Source organism: Pristis pectinata, chromosome 20 (assembly GCF_009764475.1).
Source record: "Pristis pectinata isolate sPriPec2 chromosome 20, sPriPec2.1.pri, whole genome shotgun sequence".
Taxonomy (NCBI): Eukaryota; Metazoa; Chordata; class Chondrichthyes; order Rhinopristiformes; family Pristidae; genus Pristis; species Pristis pectinata.
Window position 1 is genome coordinate 37,342,299 of NC_067424.1, and position 22,703 is coordinate 37,365,001.

A 22,703-nucleotide genomic window follows, 5' to 3' on the forward strand; every position below is an offset into this window, starting at 1 on the left:
CTCCTCACGGTGGAATATAAGGAAGCCATGAAAGCCATCTACGAGAATGTCTAGCTGTTGAAATTAATTAACAGCACAGGTCAATACGTGCACTATGACACATCTGTGCGATATATTCGAAAGTGAGAATCCGTCATTTTGCAGCGGATGTATTCCAACGATTTAACTTAATCTTGCGGGAGTTTGCAAACATTGTTCAACTCTGTCCTATTGCTCAAGGCCATTTTAAAAACAATTATGAATGACCCGTGCGTTCATCTTGCGTTAAGGCCGTGCCATCAGGTTCATCAATCAATGATGAATCCTGTTTAACGGCGGTTGTATATATGGACATGAATACGGAAATTGGGAGGGCCCATATAGCCTCGAACCTCCCCGTTCAAGTATTCTTCTCCAGCCCGTAAAATTCCCCTAAATGTCAAAATTGAGCCACGGCCACTACAGAGGAATATTATTGACAACTATTCAACAGAGCGAAATACTCTATTTGTACTAACTTATGAAGTAAACAATATGTATAAGATTCTTGGTAAAGTATGCAAGGGATTTTAGTCAGTTCTTCGCACCCCTTTGACGGTAATTAATAAAAAAAGTTTCAACGTATCCGGTGCATGAAATCACAACTAATTGCAATGATGGAAGATCCGATTGAGCAAATAATTAGCACTGTTATATGTTCACCAACATAAAACATTAGAATTAATTGCTCAAAAACACTGTCCCTGATCCATTTCTCCGTGCCAGTTAGTGTTTTGGAATATATAATAATTAATGAAAGGCAGATACATTTTTTTTATCATTCATTTGATGTATAGCTTGCAAAGGTGGCCAACTATGGCAAATAACATCTCAGTTCTCACCGAGTTCGGCGACCAATAGTTTGAGGCCATCGATTTCTGGGGAAAGAAGAAAAACAAATAAAAATAAGCTTCACCAGAACGAAAGAAACCCACGAAAAATCGGCTTGGATTTCAAATTGATTTATCAATCTCCTTTCAAAGAAGAATCTTTCTGTCAACCACATCTCAAAATATTCTTATGTCACCTTTTTTACGCTGTTATCCACTACCACATATTAACTCGAGCTTGTCATATCGTAGAACGCCAATTGTTGTCATAAGAATATTGAAACTCATTCATACATGATTCAATGCCACATATTGTTTCCTGACTTTGCTCTGGGGGGCCGAATAACGACTTAATATTTGAAAGGAAAAGTGAATAAAATCGAAGCTTTTATAGCTTCTTTGATTGCACGCAGTCTTGTGTATTTATCAATGAAGTCAAAGGTGACTGCTTATCAGGATCTAAGTGTCTTCGAATACTGACGACAGAGAACGTCTCTGGATTATGATCGAAGATTGCGAAGTGGAAATGGAACCCTTCTGATACTGGATGAAAACGGATTCACTGCATCATTGTAGGCACTTCATACTAGCTGTATACCAGATCACCCCAATCCCAAATTTTACACAAGAATGCATGTCATATCAAAATGGAAGTTATCTAAGGAGAGTCGTCTGAGCGGAAATCGGCGCTGGGACAGCAGATGATGATATTTTCGTTAAATAGCTCCGAGAGTTGGCTGACATTTCTTTTCGTGGAGATGCCCAGTGTATTAGAAATACTTAAAAGAAAATCTGCAGGTCTGGCATAACACCACAGTGGGCTTGGCAACTCTACAGCCCAGGCAGCGCTTCATGCAGAGAGAAACGGAGGTTACGTTTAATGGCCCTTCGACAAAACTTAATAAGTGAGAAACCAAGTATGCTTCAAGTTTCAAAGAGGCAGTGGATAGCGGGAACAAAGGGAAAGCTTGTGATAAGGTCAAATCACAATGTTTTCGGAGCTGATAAGTTAATGGATTAGTTAAATAAATAGAGACTGATCAACAAGAAAAATGCCTGAAATACGTCAAACAGGTTGCTGGATGTCTGAAACCAAAGCAAATTCGCGGATACTGAATAGATCAGGCGGCATCTGTAGAGAGAGCTAAGTAGAGTAGTAGGCCGAGCCAGTTCTGACAAACATATTTGTATTTTATCTATGAAAATAAAGAAAACCGCAGTCACAGAAAATCTGAAATAAAACCAGTAAATGCTGTAAACACGCTGAAATCCATACTGCATCTGTAAAAACTGAGACAAAATTGCCAATTTCAGTCGGGTGTCGGTGCGTGAGTTGCAAAAGACAAGCATGAACGGAAAACACATAATTAGGAAACCAAAATGATTTTATCTTTTATTTAATGGAGAAGGGTAAGTTCATTTCCTTTCAACTTTCTGCTCTCCGGGTGCAAAGGCAGTTGATACAATACTCAGAACTTGGCTACTTGTAACCGAATCCTTCCGCCCCCTCTTCACTCTTTGCCTGGAAATAATATATTTAATTTAGAACCGTCTCTCCCCTCTTCCAATGATGCTGAATGTGGAGTGGAAATTTAACTACAAGCATCATTCCTTGGCAGGGAATGACTCGCTCTTACCGCCTGAATATAATTGACAGGGCACTGTTAAAACAAACGACATGAATTCCCGTCTGCAGTGGAACATTTCTGTAAGTAACTGAATTTCCCTTTAATTGTCGAAACGAAGCGAAGTGGGTTCTTCTTGCAGCTGAAATCTGGTTTCCCACGCGTGACGGCATGGCACATTATGGCCCAATTTTCATCGAAGAACACTAATAAACGCTGCTGGGAAATTAAGGTTACTTCCTCTGTTTATTTTTAAATTGAATGCGGAGCTTAATCTCGGAGGTTTCTCGTGATCCCTAATTTCTCGTAAATCAATGTTAAAGATGATTGAAGATGATTAGGCTTATATATTCCGTCATTATGTCAATTTTAACACGCAACCAAGCCCAAAATTGCAGCATATTAAGACATATCATTGTCCCAGAATGGCTGTACGCCTGAGCTTGGGCGTCAGCGTTTAATCTGGCATTTCCCCCGCGAAGTTTACATTTGGGAGGCGGGACACAAATGGTGTGGGAGAACAGGTGACTGCATACGAAAAGATCGTAGACAGATGATGAGGCTCCGTCCCAGGCTTAGTAATTGACAAGTCATGTCCATTCATGTCGAGATCATATGCACAAGTACTGTGAGCTACAGGTAGAACGAACAACTTGATTGCAGCAGAATCACAGGCACGTAGATTCAGACAACATACAGAATATAAATTATATATAACATATAGGGCGATGAAGAAAAAGGCAGTGCAAAACAAGACATTATTATCAGAAAGGATACAATCAGAGAGTAGTCCCTGGCTGTGCAAGACGTGGTCCGTAATGTTGCATTGCTGAGGGAAGATATCGATTGTTTATGTCGGTTCAAGAACCTGATGGTTGGAGGGAAATAGCTGTTCCTGATCCTGGTGGTGTGGGACTTCAGGCCTTTGTATCTCCTGCACGATGGCCTCAGCGAGAAGCGGGTACGATGCAGGTGATGAGGATCGTTGATAATAAATGCCGCCTTCTTGCGGCAGCTCCTCATCTAAATGCTTTCCATTGTGGGGCAGGCTGTGCCTGTGATGGAGGGGACTGTGTCCACTATTCTCTACAAGTTCTTGCATTCTAGTACGTTGGAATTTATGTACTAGGTCATGATGGAACCTGTCAGGATACTTCAACAGTGCATATGTGGAAGTTTGTGAGAGTATTCGTTGACTTGTTGAATTTTCTTCAGTTTGTAAGAAAGTAGAGGCAATGGCGCGCCTTCTTCATGTTTTCATCAATATAAGGGGGCCCAGCACAGGTCTTCAGAGATGTTAACGCGCAGCGATTTAAAGCTGCTAACTCTCTCCGTCTGACTCAACATTGAGAACTGATACATGCTGCATATTTCCTTTTTCTGAAGTCAACGATTAGTTTCTTGGTCTTGTTGACGTTGGAAATGAGGTTGTTATTTGTGGCACTACTCAACGCGGTGTTCTACCTTACTCCTGTGCGCTGACTTATTACCACCCACGATTCAGCCAAGAACAATATTTTCATCAGCGAATTTGCAGATGGTATTGGAACTGTGCTCAGCTACATAGTCATGGGTGTAAATAGAGCAGGACAGGGTGCTAAGCACGCAGCCAGAGCTTCACCTGTATTGATGGTCAATGAGGCGGACATGTTACTGATCCATACTGATTAATCTGCTGATTCGGACGTCAAGGAACCAGTTGCTAGGGGAGGTACAAAGGCCCTAGTCTTGGACCTGTGGAAAAAGTGATGATTGTGTTGAACGTCGAGCAGTAGTCAATGAACAACAACCTTACGTATGCGTTTCTGTCGTCCGCATGATCCACATCAGAGTGAAGAGCCAGTGAAATAGCATCTGGTGTTAACCCGTTGTGGTGATAGGGAAACTGAAGCGTATCCAGGTCATCTCTGAAGCAGGAGTTGATGTGCGCCACAACCAACCTCCTTGAAACATTTCATTTTTGTGGATGCAAATTCCTACCGGATGGGAGTCCTTGAGGCAAGTCAGCGTGGTCCTCTTGGCACGGGTATAAAAGATGCTCGTATGAAGTATGTGGTATCGTCAGTCCGCAGAAGTCAGAGGTTGAAGATGTCCTTGAATACTCCAGCCTCTTGATCTGCACAGATCTTCAGCATTCGACCAGGCAGGCCGTCTGAGCTGGACGCTTTGTGTGGATTCACCGTCTCGAAGGAAACGCTGACGCTGGCCTCGGAGACTGAGATCACAAGGAAGTCAGAAAATGTGCGGGCTCGTGTAGGTGTGTCATTGTTCTCTCTTTCACAGCGTTCGTAAAAGGTAACTTGTCATTATTACCTGAAAACCGTGAATATGTTTGGAAATGCCCGTGAGTAACACTTCAGACTTTTTGGCAATACATTAACTGCAATAAATATTATAAGAACACTCAGATTACCTGTATTTTACGTGATTTAACTTTTATAATAAGAAACGCAGTAACCCATTAACGCACCAAAATCAAGGGAAGTGTTGAAATTAACTTAAATAAATTATCAAAACGAATCCTTGCCCTTTTATGTGCACTCAAAATTTGCTACTACTGTGCTTTTGATGCGTTTTTTGTCATGTTCTAACTGGCACACACCTAATATGTAGCTTTCTCAGCCTGAAGGTTGTGAAACCCGCGGAAGTTTGCGCTATCAATTTGAATCCAAGGTTCAGGCGGAAACGGAGTTACCATGTCATCTCTTGCTTCAGGACGTACGGTAGAAGAACTATTACATTTTGTTAACTTTTTCAGTGCGGCGGTCTCAGGTGAATTCATGACACTTTGTATCAGAACATATAAAGATAACCGCGGGAGACGAAAGTTAAGGGGATAAGATGATAAAATTAGAATGGGTTAATCTCCATAGAAAATGAAAGAAGAAAAAAAGGCAAGTGAAAAATTCTAAAGTTATCGTTTTGTTACAGTGATTGCAGTGATAATTGCCATGTGGCTTAACTAAAATAGCACACTGCCAATATAAAGAGAAAATGCGAAATTATCTGGAAAATCGAGAAGTAGACTGGTCTTGGTTGGACTGTAAGACAGCGAGTTTTGAATGGCTGTCTAGCCTTCTATCCCTCCTGCTTCTTGCAGTTATATGTTCTTTAATCTTACAATTTCAAAGAAAACGTAAATCGAATACGCCCTGTAAAGTATACTGACTTTAAAAAAGAACACAAGAACGTGTATCATTGTGCTGATGATTATACAGACGTTTACCTTTATCTTTTCTGCTCAGTTTTTGATCTGCATGCAAGGAATATTTAAATGGTTACTCATATAAACGAGTAATTATGATTGGGGTTTAATTGTTACTTTGAAAATTTGATATTGTCCCCTCATTTAGTAAAAAAAAACAGTTTTGCGCACTTTCTGGTTTGTGGTTAGCTGACGTGTCAATTCGAATTTCATTTTCAATTTATACAACCATAAATCAAAACTGTCATTTGAATTTATTGAAAATCAGCTTTACGTCTACTTCCATGGACGATCCAGAACTGCTAATGTTGCATTCCAGCGGTTTTCAAGATAACTGAAACGGGGTCATCCATTTACATCTAACCATTTAATTATTATTGCACGTTTACTCATAAATAATCATTCCCTCCACTGTCAACCTACGGCGTCAGCAATCAGTAACGTAGCTCACTCAGTGAACTGTAACATCACCTCGCACGGTTTAAATCTCACGATTATTGATAAGTCAGATATATAGTTCTGGTTTGCCCTGCCAGTAGTCCCTGCAAAGGATGATTTTGTATTTCAGAATTAGGAGTCATGCTTTCAGTCAGAAAATTGTTAACAAAAACGTAAAAGTGATCTGCGAATACTCGAATAATTGTTTTTTTTCCAAGGATCGATGTGGAAATTACCAAAATATCATATTGATATCCTTCCTCATGGCAGAACAGAGAGAATAACCTTCATGACTTATTGTTAGTCATGTTCCCTTCTAAGCTATCACTTTTGTGTTTCGTGGGCAATGCTAAATCTTTTAACATTTCGAATAACTCAGTATGTTTTCTGATGGAATCTCACAATATATGTCACACAAATGGAGGCTATTCAGTCCATTGTTTCTGGGCTGGTTACGGTTCCCCAGCTCATCTTACCTTTCAGTACCAGATCCACGACCCTACTAAATATGGGTGTTCAAGTATCGATTGAAACACATTGAGGCGCTGCACACAAATTTTTCCCATAATTTGGTGTTTTTATTTAATTTCTGCGTTGATTTCACCAATTACTTTAGATCAAAATGCCTCATATTTTTAACCTTATCCTAAGGAATATGTCCCTTCATTATTTACCGTAACAATGCCCATCGTAATTTTAAACACGCCAGTAAAATCTCCCCAGAAGTGCCACTCGCCCATCCACGATCCACAGAAACCCCATCTGTGACTCCTTTATTCTAAAGAAAGCAATCAAAATCTGCACAATAATTTATCTGTCTTAAAACTGTTGCAGGTTCACCGACATTCCCATGAATCTTCCATGCGTCTTTTTGTTCTTATGTTAAGATATGATCCACCATGAGCATTTAAGTTCAAACCTAAAATAACTTTAAAATGCGCAATCAATTATGCAGAGCCAAATTAATGAGAGGTTACATAGTTTCATCGATCTGGCAACTTCCCGGCACGCTATTTATAGTTTTTCTAAAATTCAAAATGGTATCTATAAACTGGTTCACCGTCGTGGATAACCTTAAATCGTCAAAGTAGTCAATGGGGCGACATGAACAGGTTTTCTGTCCACAGAGATGGACATGATTACGCAGTAACGTTCAACATTTGAAGCAAAAAATGCAGATATTGAAGCCGAGATGCTTTCGCACTTGCCTGAAATTTTCCGGCCGTTTTTCGTATTTTTTTTTTGTATGACAGTTTCATTCGCTTTGCGTGCTTCAATACCACATTTACTTTAAAACAGAACTAAACCCAATTATTTTATTTTCACCTGTATCTCGGCAATTTTCCTTCAGCACTTTCAGTTCTGAAGGAAACAAAAGGAAATAAACATTTGAGATAGTGCCTGCACCAGGAATAGAACAAATACCTGGAATGATCATCGAGCTGATATGCACTCACGTCTCAACATATAAATTTAGAATGGTAATTTTGTTTAAGAACAGTCATGCAACGACAGTTTTTACATTTAAGAGCTTTGTCCTTTCAATATAGTGCCTGCATCTACATCTGTCTGAAGTTAATCTTGTAGACACTAAATATTATTTCAAAGAAGCTTGCCTTTCATTACACGAGAAAAAAATCCAACAGAACAACATTTCCAAGTTCACATAGTAAGACACTGAACGCAGAAATAAGCTCTCAGCCTAACAGATGTTGTGGTTTCCCTTAACATTGTACTTTTTATGCACTTCCTCCTTTAATGAATAATGGCATATGAGTTTGATTTGTCAGCTGCTCTGGAAATGTGAATAAGTTAAAGTAACTGAAATGTAAGGTGTCTAATAAGACGTGATGATATTTTCACGACTTTGACTACGATAGAGAATGTGAAGGTGCAAATCTTCACATGGCGTCGATTGAAATTTCATTGCGGAAAGTTGTTGTTACTTAGTCTCCCTGACTATAAGCATCGCGCATCAATCACCATCCCTGTTGGATTCTTCCTCGCCATCTCCTGAAGTTAATTTTAACTGTAAGGTTGACGAAATGATTACAACAACGGAGACATCATATTCAAGTTTATTGAATTAAACTTACTTGCATTTGGAAATTCGGAGAGAACATGCAAATTCCACAGAGGTTGCCTCCCAGATCAGCATCAAACCAGCCCTCTGTAGCCTTAAGTCAGATGCGCCACCGTGCTGATAATTTAATGGACCGTAAGTTTGGTAAATACAATGCCGATATCATATCGAGAGATGTATTACCTGCTGTTGCAACTAATACATTTAATTTACGCCTGTTAACAGTCTTTTCGTGTATGTGCATTGCTTTCCCACATGCATGATTCTTGGAAATCAATTGCTTTATCTCGTAGTTGTTCAGTCACCTTGATGCGAAGGAAGTGTTCTGCAGTGCCGTTTAGGAATCACCAAGCTCTAAGATCTGAGGCTCAACATGAAGAGCTCATCCAGCAGATCAAACCTCTGAATAAATTTCAAGCACCCATATTTGTCATGTTCAGAATTAGAAATAAACGTTTCCGCAATCATTTACGCTAAGTGTAAACTCTAAATGTTGCCATAACCCAACATGTGACATCTTCTGCATTACTTCTCTGTCTATTTCTTCCATGTGGATATCGCATATGAGCACATGTTTGCGAAACCATGACAAAGGAAACAAAATAAAAACAAAATAAAACAGTTCCTTTTAAATACAGACCATGCGATACAATTCCATTTTGCGATGATTTACCTTTCTCGACATTTTCCATAGTGGATTCTGTCATGATTTGGAACAATAACGCAAATGACATTACACACAAAGTTACAGCTAATATGAAGCTCAACTGAAATTTACAAAGTATCAGATTAAATGTCTATTTGCTAATTATTCAAACCAGTCATGTATAATTTGTAACCACAAACTTCTGCAATATAAAGACAACGTGCTTGAATAAATCAATAGTTCATGCAACGTTTGTTAATGCCTCAGATCCGTTGGCTACATATCAACAGCGAAATGTTAACTCCATTTCTCTGTACAGTTGTTTGGCCTTCTGAGGCCTTCTAGCATTTTCAACACTAAATTTAGATTTGCAACGTCTGCAAAATTTTGCTACTGGACGGATTTCTACCCTCTGGTTTCCTCCCGACAACGGTTATGTTTGCCTCAGTACGCCCCAATCCATCGAAAGTTTCCTAATTTCCTCCAATCCCTTCTAACACATTTGTTTCAAACATTTTTTTTCTTTGACCTTTACATAAGTTACGTTCATTGAGTTTCTTCTGGCTGCTTGTCAAGTTTTGTAAATCGCGGGCGGACCTATCAGTTCATGGAAAGAGCTATGCCAATACAAGTTGCTAAGGACAAATAAAAAGGGCTAGTTTTACTAGTCAGCGACGTCAGTTTGCAAGAGTCTTATTGTATAGATTGAGTTGCAAGTTTTCCTTCGGGAGTGATATTGATACAAATACCTGCTACATTTAGTATCACATGGCTTTATAATGTGATACTAACCTGACTCTCGCAAATTCTTCTTCAAAATTGTGATTTCTGCAATACAAATAACATACACGAATTTTACATCGCAATTTGTTCATCTATTTCTTCTCTTACTTCACGTAGATATAGGAAAACTGAATTTGGATATGATATCCCTAATTATACAAATAACCCGTTGCTTCGAATAAGGCAAACGTATTTTGAAGGTTTCAGTGATTGCATGATGATAAGTCATCGTCAATATTATTTTTTATATCAAATTGAACATAGAAATTGAGTTTCACTGAAGTCCATTTAAACAACCACAACCTGCAATATTAAAGAAAAATAACCTAAATTCTGAGTTTCATTCAGCTCCACCAATATTATTTTCAAAGTTATACTTACCATTTTCCCTTTTGCTTAGTTGTTGTTCTAATTTTAAAAAAACACAGTGATAGAAGGTGATTTTGGGAATTAAGAATCTCTAGTTTCTTTTGAAAGTATACCAGGGCGTCTTAAATACCATACAGGGATGTACTTCAAAAAGAGAGTGGAAGAACGCCGGTTTTTGATCAGGCTTCCACTGAGGAACCAGAATACAAAGACGGTTGAATCTTCAGTTAAAGAAACTACACCGGGTCATCTGTGGCTGTTCAGTGAATGAGGCTGTAGATGTTACGGTGGCACAATTGGAATTTGGTGTTTGAATGACAATTACTTTCAGAAGTTCATCGGAGGGACTTAAATGCTGGTTGAATGCTCAATGACTCGGTTACCAGATGTAATCGTGTTGAATATGTGTAAGGTAATGGATCGTGTAAGACTGTTGACATTATACCAAATGAACACTATACGATACTTTTTGGTTCTGTGGGTAATAAAAATGATGCGCCTTTTTCGAATTAAATGTTTACATGCAATTGGCTAGAACTACTCCACCAAACGTTGGACTAATAAATAGATTTGAAATGCAATACAACAAATGGAGCTGCTGATTTGTTATCTTTCTTTTAGCTACTTCACAGAGGATATTCTAATAGTTTAAATGCAAGTTTAGAAATGTAGCAAGGGCAAGATAGAGTAATATGCTTTGTTTTACATGTGGGAGGTAAGGTAGGTGGGTCAAATTCGATTCACGCTTCATGAGATATGAACTGACCTACATCTTGAAGGTTATCTTTCACTTTGGATAATTCTTAAAAAAAAAACAACAGAAATAGACAACAAATGAATGCATTTTGAATGCAGCTCCTGGAAAATATCACAATATTATTTTTGGACACAGCTATGAATAAGTTAGCACAAACTGTGATCCTGCAACAACACAGCATCTATATTGTAGTTTTCTCCATAATTTTTTCACGTGTATAGCAGAAAAGTTATGAAATGTATTACATTACGCAACATAATGGTACAGCTATTATAAACAGAGAAGAAATGTTTCTGCCCTGTATCTCGGCAAGGTCAGATTTAATTTTCTGTTGTGCTTATAACATGCTCGCCAGAATGTAGATAAGGGAACGAGACCATGGTGCAATTCATTGAGCCAGACCTAAAAGTTGGGTCAAGTACGCTGATACCGTCAGAGAAGCATTGGCACTATTTGACAAAACGCAACACAATGAGCCCGTTGGAGTAATGTCACAGACGTAGAAGGGTAAAAATACATTACTGGATGAAGAAATAGGTAAGGGTTGTGTGTACCCCTCTGTGACTGATTCACTAATAGTCTTAGATAGTTGCAACAAGGAATGTCAATGGAACATTTTAAAATCTGTTCAGATAAGATATTTATGTTCTTGCACCACTTGCAAAACTCAGGCAATTAATAGACGACTGTGAAAAATAGATCCTTCGTGATAGCTTTTGCTTGACCTGGCGTAACGCCTTTACCAGCTGGAAAAGACGAAGACCAAATAGGAAAATACCAAAAAGATCGTTATTAACATGGACAATGTTGTGATATGTCTTTGATGCTGCTTGTCGGGTCATTTCAAAAGATGGAGTTCTCATGTTTGTTGAGGATCCAATGTTTACGTTGCAGTATTAATTGTTGTCCATGTTACCGCTTTGTGAAGGAATGAAGGCACTTTCTTCCTTTAACTTTTGAGTTACCTTCAATATTTGGAAAGGTAATAGCCCCAAATTGCTGCGAACGCTACAGAATATAAATACCATGTTGTGATTTCAATGGAAAATACGTGCGTGCACACAAGTGCCAGTGGCTTCTCTTTAGGGTCCAAATTGGATACTTGCACGTTGCTTCTGAACAACTTTTCACAAAAACGTACAGGAACGAAATACCGGATAAATCAAATAACATTTTATCTTTTGCCTTTCTCATTGCCACATGCACGCCATCACAGCCCAAGAACACAAGGAAATATGAACAGGAATGGGCCACCGGGCCCTTGATACCTGCTGTCCATTCAATATCCTTATGGTTGATATACCCTAGGTCTTCTCTTCTGTGTTACTTTCAGTTACCCTAAATTGTCCCGATCTTCCAAAAACAACTGCTTTCTTTTGTAAATATTACAGTGATCTAACTTCTGCAATCATCCTGAGTAGAGAATTCCATAGATTCACAAGCTCTTCGAGCATTTCTTTCACTTTTGCGCTAAACGAACTTATCCTTATCTTAAAACTACTGTTTCTGTTTGGAGACTCTGCCATTGGTGGGAACATCAGAACATTAATCCTGTAATTCCCCTTTTGGATCTTATATGTTTAAATGTAGTCGACAATCATTGTCCTAAAATCCACACACTATAAATCTAATCCTATCCGTTCACCGTGGGACGCTCCTCTTGACCCAGCAATTAGCATATTTAATCCTTCCCGAGTTACCTTCGATTCTAGGATATGTTTTCTTAAGTAAGAGGACAAAATGTATTACATTCCGGGTGCAGCCTCACCAATAGTTTATTAGGCGTTACACGTAAATTTCTTAGGAAAATAATTATTTCGCAGAACATTGACGCTCGTCAATAGTTTCGGTGACTAAATGGCCGGCCAAAAAATTAGTCTTCAATAAGCAGCTTAATTGAAGGTTTGTGTTGCAACTACTACGGTTACACTGGAAAATGTTATAAGACGGGGTGAAGGGCGGTAGTTGACGTGGACAGATGAGCGCGCCAGTGAGTTACTAAGGGAACAGTGATGGCAGGATTTTTATACTCTGAGGGTTGTGAATGGTAGACGTTCTGTACTTCACGGAGCTTTTGGGGCAGAGTCATTAAATATATTCACGGCGGATATTGACAAATAATTGAACGACCAAAGAGGCAGGGGGCATGAAAAGAGAATGACGTTGAGGCCAACATAGTTTAAGCGACAATTGTATTGAACAGCTGAGCAGTATCGCGAGCCTATTTCTGCATCTGTTTCTAAAGTTGTTACTTTGACAATAATGCACTCGCTGGAAGTGCTCTGCCTCTTTGCTTCCAATTCCCTGGCTACAACCGGCATGACTTGGATTAATGATGGGCATAGCAATTAATCCTGCCATAGGTCACAAGATCACAAAATCACAAGACAAGGGAGCAGAAGCAGGCCATTCGACCCATCGAGTCTGCTCCAAGGGAAAGGGAAAAAATAAATGAGAAATGGGGAATGGAGGGGGGGTAACAAAAAATCCTATTCTAATCCCAATTCCCGGCCTTATCCCCATATCCCTTGATTCCCTGACTATTTAGATATCTATCTATCTCCTCCTTGAACGCCCCCACTGATCTGGCCTCCACTGCTGTACGTGGCAAGGAGTTCCACAAATTCACCACCCTCTGGCTAAAGGTCATCTGAGACGGAACCGCGCTTTTCTTCTTGAATGGAATATGAAAGAAGAGTTCTGAGAGAGATCAAGGAATCGACAGTTTCTTTAAAACATTTTAAGATTAGTTGGTAGTTGACAATAACAATCTGAGTCGTTCCAATGTTTTGACATTCAACTGAATGACATTACAATTTCACATATTTTCATGATGTTCCATAAAAATGCTATCAATGTTCATATGTTGAACGTGGGTCATGCATATTGTAAAAACTGATTCTTTTCGCGAGTTTTTAAAGGAATAAATTGTTTCTGAATGTCTCCTTAGCCGTCTGAAACTTACAGAACGTTTTATTTATATTGCAGACTTGGCAGATTCTCTTGTGTGGGGGGTATGGTGATAATTGTGAAAACTACCCTCTCCGTTTGGCAGCGTTTATTTAAGCTTCTTGTGTTTTGCAGAATAATTATTTCTGGTGCAGAGCCTCCACTCCAAGAAATACTCTCAACAGTGTTTCGTAAATCCCGCAAGTAACGCTGCTACACGTGATTGAGCGAAAATGGTGCATCGCTACAGAGACCAATTAGTCTTTACAACTGATCACAAACATTAGGTCACTATTATAAAATAAGTGGTAAGGAATTATTTTGCTGTGCATATCTTAGCATGTCTCAGGTATCTGCACAAGCTCAGACAATTACTTTGAGGAACATCAGGAGAAAAAAGGTAATTTGTTGGTCAAGCCTGCTCCAACATTCAATAATATCAGGGCTGATCCAATAATGGTTCAACTCCATTTTGCATCTCTCTTCCCGTACACCTTCTATTTCAGATGCCCGTCAAAATCTGCCTTGAATATGTTGAATGGTTCTGTCTTCACAGCTCTCTGGTTAAAATAAATTCCAATGAATCAAGACTCTCTGCAAAAAATGCTCGCATTCAGCAGAATATGGTGGATGCTTATTCTGAATGTATGCTCCCAGTTTCTAGATGCACCTACAATAGGAAACAGCCACTCAAAATCCACGAGGTCAATCCTTATCTGTATCTTCTATGTTTGGATAAGATTACCTCTCATTCTTTTCAAGTTTAATGACTGAAGGCCCAACTTGCTCAATCTTTCCGTATGTCAAACTTTCAACCGAAGAAACACTCTAGAAACATGCGCTGCACCACCTCTAATGCAAATGTAAGCTTCCTGAAAGAGTGTGACCAAAACTGTATGCGGTTTCCCAGGTGCAGTCTCACCAGCACCCTGTAACTCTGCATCAAATGTCCTTACTTTTCTATTTTATTTCATTCACAATTGGTGTTAACATTCCATTGGACTCCCTTTTATACTATTGTACCTGCTTGGCACCCTGCGTAATCATAGAACCATAGAACCATGGAACAATACAGCACAATACAGGCCCTTCGACCCACCATGTTGTGCAGACCTTCAAACCACTCCTAAAACAATCTAACCCCTTCCTCCCACATAATCCCTTTTATCTTAAATTCCTACATATGCTTATCTAGTAATCATGCATTCAGACCACAAGGTCATTTTGTACCACAACATTTTGCAGTCTCATTATATATAAATAATTATTTGTATTTTTTTCAGTTGTTCCTTTCAAAGTCAATGACATCACATGTTCCATATTATACGCAATCTGGAAATTTCGAAAACACACATTTAACTTATTTATATCACTTTACTGCTTCGATACAATGTCGGACCCCATCTACCGTTTTATCAATATAGTCAAACGTAGAAGCCGAAGGAGAAATGGCTGAAAGTTAACATGAGCCAGGAAATTCATTATTTTGCTCACTTTTAATGAATTGATCGTTTTCTGATATTTTGATGTGAGTTTAATTCAACTGATGTATTTTTTAAAAATTGATATTTTATTACGCTTCCCTTTTATTATTTTTATAAACAAACATAGACACTCTTGATGCAATTCTTGGCATCCACAAAAAATGTCCCTTTCAGCTACAACTCTCTTTTCCTTCTCTGAATTCCTCTGTGTTTATCATAATGCCGTCGATGCACATTGGTTTTCCATAAGGTCTACACATTATTTCTATATTGTAATAAGAATTTCCATTTTGGCCGATTGAGTGTTTTCTTATTTACAAGCCGATTCATTTAATCTAACTCAAAAGCCATTTATTTCAGTCATACTGTTTTTTCATTGTTTCAGCTAATCTTTTACTTCTATTTCTTAATCGGTGTTATACCACAGATGTTCTGATTTGAAAATCCATAATCCATTTTCACCTTCTTGCTACTATCACCTGGATATGTTCTATCACAGGCTATCGGCTTATTTCCAACGAAATATCATAATCATAGTTTGCAAGTTTTGAACACAATTCCTCTTCTGCTATTCCTTTGCATAAGTATGTTAACTGTTTTAACTTCTCTGGCTTCACTCTCCTCAACCTTACATCACGGAAATGCATGTTCTACATGCTTTAAAGGCCATTACAACATTGATATTAAATCATTAAGACGCAGAAAAAATATATTAAGGCAGGATTATACATGTAAAATATTTGAAAATATATTCAAGTTACCCCCTGCACTATCGTTCAGCACAGCTCCATAGATTGTAGTTGACGAGGGGTAACCAGAAATTTTTTTGAATTTGTGACACTCACCTTTCGTTTTCTGACTGAGATTCGCCTCTATTCAATACATATTAAAAAAGTTAAGAATACATTCGTACGTACTGTGTGACACACATCACTAACGAAATTGTCCAGTTCAGTTGTGTGAAACGTAATACTTAGTACAACGATGGAAGTAGATTTGGCTACTGAAAGCAAATGACAAATCCATTTCCTTTTTAATCAACCGTCGAATTACATTTGATTCCTAGTTCTACGCGTTAAGAAGCTTGTTTCCTTCTTAGAATGTCATCAGATTTGACCTCAACAAAATAGGATCATGGAGTTGTAGAAGAAAATAGAAGTAGGTCAGATAACTCTCATCTGTCTCCCGCTATTCAGTATGATTATGGTCGATCTACCCCTGGCCTCAGCTCCTCTTCTCTGCCGAGTTAGTTACTCGATCTTTCACAATGTAACCCCCCTTTAAAGAACTCAAGTGAAGTAGCCCTCGCAGATCTTTCGTCTTGATAATTCCTGATTCCTCACCTTCTGTGAACAAAAATACTCATGCATTTCAGTTTTAAATGAATTTCTCGTTATCTTGTAACTACGGAACCCCCGTTCGAGACTATCCCGCCCGTCAAAACTTTCGAACATCCACACGCGTATACACTCTCGGAATCCTGTATGGCTTAATAAGATCTCACACCCTCGTTGTTTTTTTCTAAATTTAAAGCGTACATAGACAATTGCTTTAGTCGTTCATGGTGGGACAACTCTCCCGTCGCAGGAACTAGCAATCCCTTTTGGGCAGTCCAATGTTAGTTAGCACTTTCTCTAATATGGAGACCAACACTGCACAAAATATTGTAGGTGTGCCCTTATTGGTATTGGTATTGGTTTATTATTTTTACTTGTACCGAGGTACAGTGAAAAGCTTGTCTTACAAACCGATCGTACAGGTCAATCCATTACACAGTGCAGTTACATTGAGTTAGTACGGAGTGCATTGATGTAGTACGGGTAAAACAATAACAATACAGAGTAAAGTGTCACAGCTACAGAGAAGGTACAGTGCAATAAGGTGCAAGGTCACAAAAAGGTAGATCGTGATGTCATAGTCCATCTCGTTGTATAAGGGAACCGTTCGGTGGTTTTATCACAGTGGTGTAGAAGCTGTCCTTAAGTCTGCTGGTACGTGCCTTCAGGTTCCCGTATCTTCTACCCGATGGAAGAGGAGAGAAGAGAAAATGTTCCGGGTTGGCGGGGTCTTTGATTATGCTGGCTGCTTCACAAAGACAACGAGAGGTATAGACGGAGTCCAAAGAGGGGAGGTTTGTGTCCCTAATGCGTTGGGCTGTGTCCACAACTCTCTGCAGTTTCTTGCGGTTCTGGGCAGAGCAGTTGCTGTACCAAGCCGTGATACATCCAGGTAGGACGCTTTCTATGGTGCATCTATAAAAGTTGGTGAGAGTCAAAGGGGGCAAACCACATTTCTTTAGCCTCCTCAGGAAGTAGAGGCGCTGGTGAGCTTTATTGACCGTGGGTTCTACAATTTTGACAACCCTTCTTAACTTTTAAACTCCAATCGCTTGGACATAAAGCCCAATATGGATCGTGCTTTTATAATGTTTCATGCACCTGTATGCCGACATTTTGCGTTTCATCCACTCAAACGCCTAGATTCCTCCTTATTCCACTAAAATGACGTCTTTCGCTGTTTAAGAGGAAGACACCTTTTGATTCCTCCTTCCAGTGTTTATGAGCTTACAGTTTGCTATACTCAAGTCTATTTGCAGATCTTTTGCCAACTCGCTAAAGCTACCTATATCCTATTACAAAATCGAAAAATCCTCATTGAAGCGTTGCCTCCAACGTCATCAGCAAACTAGAATTCCATATTCTCTGCCCCTTCCCCCAAGCAAGTAATATGGATAGTCCGTAATCGAGAATCAAGGACTGATCCTTGGGGAAATCCACTCGTGATTTACCTGCTTGAAAAAAATGTCGATTGATTGCACTATTTGTCTTCTATGTGATAACCAGTCCTCCGCCCATGCTATCGCACTTCCCCCACAACACGGAATCATATCTTGTTCACTCGCCTGTTAAGGGACACATTATTGAATTCCGTCTGGGAATGGAAATGCGTTGAAACAGGCGTTCCTATCTATTGAATCTGTTTGGTATGTTCTTTTTTTTATGCAAAACTATTTCATTCATAGAGATTCTGGAAGAATTCGCACATCTTATTGAAGCTTATCTGTTGCTGATAGTCGTAAAACTATCCATTTCATATGCATTTACGCCACCAATTTCAATTGTCAAATTAAAAAAATGTAAACATGCAGAGACCTTGTTCTCCCGCAGAAACGCCCGGAAAGGGATATTTTTGCAATATAGCCGCATTATACTTTCCTGTCGATCTTTGGCAGATAGCACATCCTCATGTCAATTTACATCAGAGTAAAATAATTTGCATGTGGTATGTGGCGGCCTGTTTCTGTGGATTTCCAACGTCTTTCGGAACCGTTCCTTCTGCTCTTGTGGTTACTTTGCCTCCAATATTTCTAATATAACGAAATTACACTTGTATTCCCTACACAAGAACCAGACAACAGAAATTTTTAAAAAAACTTTTTTTGTTATAATACTGGCGCGGATGCTAATGCGAGCAATTTTTCTGATGGTGATAATGTTTATGTAATTGAAATGATGATGATGATAATAATTACTATGATGATGGCGATAACAGCATTGATATTGATGCTAGTGTTTGCAAAGGAGCAAATTCAAGTATTTTCTATCTTGACCCTATTTCTTTAAAATACCAGTGAAGGAAATAACAAAGAAGAAAGGCAGGCATGCCAACAAGCGGCAGCGAAACACTAAGTACCGTGATTTTGTACTAACCTATTTGTTGACAGTCGTCTTGTATTTTCTCCACTTCTGCAATAAACAAACAAAATATCCTGCTTATCTGGAAATATATTTTGCTCTGCGCGTGCTAACTGTCTCAGAAGTAAAACCGCTGCCAAAGTAAACGCTCTTCGAGTAAAAAGTAGAAGTAACACACAAGAGTAATGAACTAATCACTTCTTTTTTGCACTCTCCTAATAAACGGTATAATCGACTCCAAAAACATTGTAAACAGGCAATACATGTCTTTTCTGCTAAATATCCACTGTTTGGAGTTGGATATCCTCCGGCTGCGCACGTTTGCACATCTGTGGTTGCCCGAGAAACAGAGAAATTGTGGAGTTTGTATATTTCCTGAATTTGACATTTCCCAGTATACCTTCACTTTTTGAACTGGAAAGCTTAATGAAAAGAAGTTGTTTTTCTTTCTAAAGGGAACGTTCTTGCTCACTCACCACCAAGCAGTTCCTTGTCTTGTGTTGATGACGACCATCTAATTGCATTCTCAACGTCAATTGTCATTAAGCGGTACTCTTACGTCTCCTGCGAGTTTTGTTCCCCTCTTCCCATGAAATAGTCAAATAATCACGTTCCAAAACCGAAGGATGTGTATCCGCAGGAAACACCCTGAGAAAGATCACCCCTTGAAATAGATAACACTTTAAACAACCCAATAAACTATACAGTGTAAGAGGAATATTACTTCAAAGCAGCATATTACCTCCATCTAAGCAGACGACTATACTTGTTCGTTCACATTTGTCACAAACATTTGTTTTTGGCCAGACTGCATTATGCACAACCAATGCGCTCAGTTTTCCATCCCATGGTGGTGTCCATTTTGTATTCCCATAATTGCTGAGAGAAAACAGGCAGGAAAGCATAACGCAAACTCACTGGAGTTAAACTTAGTTGTAGTTGAAGTAGTAGACAGATAAAATAGTGCCCCAATCAGACGCATTGTTCGCAAACGATAATAGGGATATGATGCACATTATTTAGCAGAAACAATCACAATAGTTCAACAGAGTAAATTGTCATTATTTTTGTTAATATTAATCCTAACATGCACATACTCGAAACAACTAATTCACAGACAAATAAATAAGTCGCAGTTCCGCATCAATACATGTCACTACATTAAATTACGAGGGAGTAAAAGAATGGTAGTTGCTCACTTAAAGTAAAAAAAAACACCAAAATTGAGTAGAAGTTTTACAACATTAATCAAAATTAGATTGTATTTTGACGGCGTGAATGAGCATAATGTTCCAATATCAATAAAACGGCATACACACGGAATATTCATGGAGGAATACGTCATTGTTCTGTGCACCATTCGTTGATGCACTTGAATACTCTGTCTCATAGAAGGATCCAATGAGAATTAATTGGAAGTTTCATGGTAGAATTAGCCTATTTCTAGAAAACAAGATGTAGGTAGAGTAAAAAAGAAAATTGTAGAAAATACGGCAAAATTAATGTCTATATTTCCAGGATACAATTGCTAGATTTCTGGATTTCTTCATTTATGTCAATATTTTGTAAAAATCTCTTTCATCAAGGTCCTCTGCACTGTTATTCACCTGAGTTTATCTATGCCAGAACAAGGTTTCTTTCATAAGCTGGATATTTTTGCTAATGGAGCAATTTTCCTTAAACAACCACGCAGAATTATTTATGCTTCATGGATGCATACAGCATAGAAAGAGGTCGTTCGTCCCATCTCCCCCCCTCCCACCTCCATGTCCACCCAGGCCATCATTTTGTATTGATCCTATTTTCCACACATGGAACACAACCTTCTGTTCCACCCCCTCCCTCCCCCCACTAGAGCAGTGCATTTCAATTCCATTAACCCTTTGGAGAAAAAAACATAACCTTCCTCACATCTCCGCTAAACATCCTACTACTTACATTAAATCTATTGCGCTGCTGGGAGCTCGAATTTATTGAGAATAGATGAAGACAAAACAGGAATATAACTGGAGAAAATGGTCTAAAATGCGAGGAAAGGTTGTTATTTTTTGAAAAAAAGATTAAATAGCAAAATGCTTGCAGTGCTTATGTAAAAACAAAAATATTCGTCTCGTGAAGAAAAATGAAAACACACTAAAAACAACATGTGCAGGTTATTCTGCCAACCGGAAAGAACAAATGCTCTTACGGACAGATGGTGCATTTGCTTTAAAGTTGGTTTATGTCGGCTTTGACAGCTGACTAGCTGAGAGCATCTCAGCCAGGGGTTGATCAGTTGATGCTTGGAGGAGCGAGGTGGCGTGTGGTGCTGGGGGGAAGTGGGTCACTTTATAATTTGGTAGATGAAGCGTTCTTTCTAAAATTTCGATGTTTCTCAAGGTTTACAGTGTCATACTGAATTATTTTCGTTTTGCGCAGTCCTAGATCAGCAATTCCAATGAATCAATGAAGGAGGCATCATTTTTTGAAAGGTCCTCTAGGACCATCCATGAATCATTTCCACAGTCTTCATGCAAATGTCTTGTTTCAAGGGTTTGGTCTTGGGCATATAAAAGAAATATGGCCTGTGCATTGGGATGACAGAGTGCATTAGAAAATTAATTCTGAAAATGTTAGCCTGGGAAACAACGCAGATATTTGTTAATATATGTTGTCAGTTAATTCCGGGGAGCTTACAGAGACAACACTGGTGTTTTCTTTCTGAAGTGCGTGAAGTTAATATCTCACAGACGTACAGAGGACGGAATTCAAAAATGACAACGATTTCTGATTTCCCTACAGAGGTACCCCCTTTACATGCTGACTGACAAAATAACGCATTAGGAGTCTGTAAGTCTTCATAAAGTCCATTATCACTCTTCAAGATTCTACTGGGCCATGCTTGGACTGTCTAAACTTACCTGATAAAAAAACTCTGCATCCCAGGTATTAGTTCAGTAAAACTTACGTCAGCTTTTCACAATGCATTAATACTCTTCCTTAAATGAGCTGTACATGGTAATCCAGATAGGGCTCCAGAACTGGCAGGCCAAAGAGAAGCATGGTCTCCCGAAATATGCACTCAGTTTTCACCAATGAACAGTAAATTTCTATAACTGTCCAAATCACTCTCCTTAATTGCATCTTCGCCATTTATGAGTGGACCACCAGCACATGCAGATCCTTATGCATCTCGACATTAACCAATCATCCTCTTTTCTATTTTCCCTGCAAGGATGAAAAGCATCACCTTTTCCATTTTATACTCCATTTTTCAGCACTTAATTAACTAATTGTCTGCTCCTACAAGCCCCCTCCTGTGCTCTTGTTAACTTACGTACTTCGCTAACTTTTTGTGGACAGCAATGTTGGTAATTCATATTTATTGTAACAAGTTGAAGCCGCAGCATCAGTCTCTATGAAACATTACCCACCAGAATGAAAATAAACTATGTCAGTAAACTCTTCATTTCCTGTTCATCTGCAAATCTCATCCCCCCCCAACATAATCCCACACCGTGAGCTTTCATTTCCCAGAATAAGTTTTGATGTGACATCTTGTCAAATGCATTCCGAAAATGTAAGTACCAAAAATGGTGCCATGTAATTCTGTCTTTGTATCAGAATCTTCCACGAGGTTTACCCTGAGGCTGTTGAACAAAAGTAGGAGGAGGGCATTCATTAGAGCAATATTCTACCTCAGCAATATACTGGAAATCCACTGAGAGGAATAGAGAACCGACGTCAATGTTATTTCGCAGGCCAGCAACCCCAGTATTGAGACTTTACTTGAACTCAGATGATTTTTTGGGCATGTAGCAGTGGTGCATGTGGTGTGTAAG